Source organism: Podarcis pityusensis, assembly GCF_964106645.2.
Source record: "Podarcis pityusensis genome assembly, chromosome: 2".
NCBI lineage: Eukaryota > Metazoa > Chordata > Lepidosauria > Squamata > Lacertidae > Podarcis > Podarcis pityusensis.
Genome location: NC_138029.1, coordinates 15,187,623 through 15,192,131, shown reverse-complemented (window position 1 = coordinate 15,192,131; position 4,509 = coordinate 15,187,623). Strand labels below are relative to the sequence as shown.

General features: G+C 42.5%; 1 long non-coding RNA gene across 1 annotated transcript; it reads left to right on the top strand.

Annotated features, from left to right (window-relative positions):
* The first annotated feature begins 617 nt into the window (after nucleotides 1-617).
* Nucleotides 618-2,054, top strand: LOC308470351. Its single transcript, XR_013982384.1, has 2 exons — nucleotides 618-887; nucleotides 1,177-2,054. It is a non-coding gene; the product is annotated as an uncharacterized lncRNA (long non-coding RNA).
* The last annotated feature ends 2,455 nt before the right edge of the window (nucleotides 2,055-4,509 follow it).

Genomic DNA, 4,509 nt, shown 5'->3' with positions numbered 1-4,509 from the left:
TCTTGGGGGCATCTAGTGTTCTCTGGGGTACCTCCCTCCGAATAACTCCCTGACCTGAGGTTGTATAACTTAGAATGATCACGATCATGGTAAAGAGAAATTGGCTTCACACCAGAAAAGAGTAATAGTCACCCATCACTTTTGAGCACAGCAGTTTAGATTTATGCGCTAACTTTCTTTAACCTTCTGACAATGGGCATCGTTTTGCATGTGTTCCAGGAAATCCTTTTCAAGAAGGCATGTAAGTTCATGTTCACCTGGTGTCTTAAGCATAGATAGTCACAAAAAAACCAGAACTTGCCTGTTCCTGCTTTGTTAATGAAAGGTTATGAGTCACAGTTGGTGCCACCAACAGACTAGAAGCTAATGAGAAACAAATAAAAAATAATGTAAAGATGAAACACAGAGATGGTGAAAGAGGACAATGGCAACACAGTTCATCACCTCTGTCTGGTATTTAGGATGGGGGAAGTTCATGGAATTCTAATTTGGGTTCGGATAGACTCAAAAATAAGCCATGGACATTTCCTAATATTTTGGAGAATATTTGGGTGGGGAGTGTCGCACGTGCATGATGCCACAGGTGTGCACCCTCTGAATCTGGCTGGGACAACCCGGCCCCCCACCCAACCCCCACTGCTGGCCGCCTTACCTTCTTAAAAGGGACGCACCAGTGCGAACACGCTTTGCCCTGGTGTGTTGTTTGGAGGATTGCCACAGAATTGGGGGGGCTGGGTCCATCCTGAAAAATATTGGGGATGACTCCCCTGTTACTTAAGCACTGGCCATGCTGGCTGGGGCTGACTGGAAATGGAGTCCAACATCTAAAGCGCCATAGATTCCCCACCCATCAGCTTAGGGCACATCCATGCTCAGCGTGTAGACAGGTTTAACAATACAGTGGTGCCTCACAAGACGAATGCCTCGCAAGATGAAAAACGCGCAAGACGAAAGAGTTTTCCGTTTTTTGAGTCGTTCCGCAAGACGAATTTCCCTATGGGCTTGCTTTGCAAGACGAAACGTCTTGCGAGTTCTTGCAAGTTTGTTTCCTTTTTCTTAAAGCCGCTAAGCCGTTAATAGCCGCTAAGCCGCTAAGCCACTAATAGCCGTGCTTCGCAAGACGAAAAAACCGCAAGACGAAGAGACTCACGGAACGGATTAATTTTGTCTTGCGAGGCACCACTGTAATTCCCTTTCCCCAAGGAAATTGGGAACTGTAGTCCTGCGAAGGGGAGCTGGGGTTGGTAACATGGGACTATCAACATCTCACCGCATTGTAATTCCCAGGAATCTTTGAGGGAAGCTATGACAGTAAAGCTAAATATAAAACCCAATATAAGCTTGTAGATAGGGCAGGATCTCCCTTTCTCTCCCTCTCTTGTTGTGAGATTTATTGAATCAATTGGATAATTTAATGACTGTGTGCAGCTAGGCATTGCTGTTTAACGATAGTAAATTAGATTATAAAAAACCCCTCCAAGAATCAATTTGGACTGTATTTTAATGATCGGCTGCATTTCCCCCCCCCCTTTTTGTATGGGGAATGATAATTTGTTGTTTTTTGCTATGATTCTGTCTTGACTATTTCTTAAGTTGTAAAATGTCAAAGTCTTTATCAATAAAAAAAAATAATGTATGAGAGGGAGACATTAATGCTTAATACTCAAAACTCGTATGCAGGCTAGATCCAGTTAGGGGCTTCAGTCTGACACAAGTTTGCTGTCATAGGAAGCTGCCATGCACTTGAACCTTGGTTCTCTGGGATTTCAGACGGGATTTTCCCAACCCTACCTGAAGAGGAGGGAGATTGAACCAGGAGCCTTCTGCAAGCAAAGTTACTGATGTCTGAAGAGGACAATGCAGAATCAAAACTCTTATTATATATTTCTTGGTGGTGGCCAGATGGACTATTGCCCACGGGTGGATAAAAACATTGAACTTTTCCCCTTAACATCTGGTTTAATAAGGCCCTGAATATTGCAGTTTCCGAAAAAAAATAACTCATTTGATGCATGTTTCACAAGGCGCCACTAAGTCAATGAATTCTGTTGCTACATGGAGGATGTTGTTGATGTATCTTAAAAAACAAACTTATGGCTGGTGCTTTCCCACTGAATTTGATTACAATGGTACTAATTGCATATGACTATACAGTACCTTACTATCGGCCTTCTTTGTTTCCACAAAAAATAATATTCCCATTTTCTTGACTGATCCTAGATTGAACCTTTCTATGTTCCCGAGTAATATCTAATTATGCGTCATGGATCTATAATGGTTCTTTGCTTTGTTGGATTGTATAATGTTTTGATTACTCATGGGTTCATGGAATCATAGAGTTGGAAGGGAACTCCAGGGGTCATCGAGTCCAACCCCCTGCAATGCAGGAATCTCAGCTCAAGCATCCATGACAGATGGCCATCCAACCTCTGCTTAAAAACCCCTAAGGAAGGAGAGTCCACAACCTTATGAGGGAGACCCTTTCACTGTCAAACAGCTCTTTATGACAGTTCTTCCTGATGTTTAGTCGGAATCTCCTGTCTTGTAACTTGAAGGCAGTGGTTCGAGTCCTACCCTCTAGAGCAGGAGAAAACAAGCTTGTTCCTTCTTCCATGTGACAGCCCTGAAATAGTTGCAGATGGCTATCCTATCTCCTCCCAGTCTCTTCTTTTCCAGGCTAAACATAACCAACTCCCTCAACCGTTCCTCATAAGGCTTGGTTTCCAAACCCATGCTAGAACTGAAATATTAAATTGCTATTTCCCAATAAAATGGTGCTGTGGCACTTCTGGGAAGCTTGAGTGGTGCCTCTGAGGTCAATGTGTTTATACTGTACGTAAAATGGGTTTGCTTCAGACTGTCAATCACATTTAATTCCCATTGAAATCAACTGAGCCAAAATTTGTCATGACTAATTCCACAAAGCTTATGACATAATAAATGTTGTCCTTGAAGGTGACACAAGTCTCTTTGTTGTTTTTCCTGCAATAGACTACATGGCTACCCTTCTCTATTTTTCCCACCTCCCACTTCCTAGCAACAATGATTTCATTATAAAGTTGATCTAGTTTGGTCGTATGACATACATTGGCAAAGAGCAGTAATTCAGACAGAATGATTCCTCATTCAGAAAGCATTGCCTTTACTCTGAATGAGCTTCGCTTGCACTCAGTGAGATCATGTAGCCAAATTTGATTGGGTATGTGATAGTGAGGCCTCAGCTATTAGGAAGAAGGCATTTTGAAGGGGGGGAAATTGAGCTGAAAATGCAACTGATTGAAAACGTAAAAAAGATTAATTATGGTGCTATTGTCTGAAAGCCAGGATTGGAGAGGGGTGTGATCTAAGATGCATGGGGACGGGGGAAGCACAGGAGGCCTGAATATGTGGGAAGAAAGACCTGCAATGTCATTACACAAGGGGAGGGCACTTTTTATAGGGGAGAAGGTTTCTGCAAAAGCCAAGCCCTTCATTTGACTTATTCCTACTAATTTGCCTCCAATATCCTCCTTTGCTAATTTTGATGTTGTATCATCTGCAGCTATAGAATCACTGATTCTTGATTTCAGTATAATATTGGGCATCGCTGGCAATGACACATGATTATATTTTTATAAAACCATATTTAATAGTTGGCATGCAACCATATGCAATATTTAACTGTATATGATGGCTAGCATGCAACGGTATTTAATACCTGTGAGGGCTGGGCCATGGGCAGCAGTCTAAGCTGGGAAACAGGACTTGCGAGATAATGCCATTATTCTTCAGCCAGGACTGAAGAATAAGTGAGACATAAAGGACTGAGCAGGAAACAGGACTGAGGAGCATGTCAGAAATCAGCACATGCAGGTCTTGCTATCCGAACACAATGTGTCCTCAGGAAAAGGCTTGTTAGGCAAGCATTTGCATAAAGAGTCAATGGTTTCCATTGATTCTATGGGGAAATTTCTAATGTGTTCCCGACCTTGGTATTTTTACCCCAAAATGATGACAAAGCCCTCTGAAACCTTGCAAAAGGCAAACAATGAAGGGAAAATCCTCTTTTATTTGTCCAATCTCTCATCCACCCTCCCTCCCACCATGGTTTCTTTCGAAACAGCTGCCACAGACCATCAAAACACAAAAAGTAGAGTTTGTTTAAGGCTGGTTATCTGTTTACGGTACTACATGCAAGTCTGGCTGTTTGGATATCTGAATATGTGGTGGTGCTTTGGGTACTAATTCATTGTGTTTGGATAATTTTTGTATAACGAGCATTGGGATAGTAGGACCTGTGTGTACTATGTGTTACCTCCACAATTGGAGGCGGTAGACTTCTAAATGTTGGTTGTTAGGAATCACAAGTGGGAGAGTGCTGTTGTGCTCATGTCCTTTTTGTGAGGTTCCCACATAAAAGCATCTGGTTGGCTACTTTGAGAACAGGATGGTGGACTAGATGAGTCCCTGGCCTGCTCTAGCAGGGCTCTTATGTTCTTAGAACCGAGGAACAATCCAGAACTCAAGATC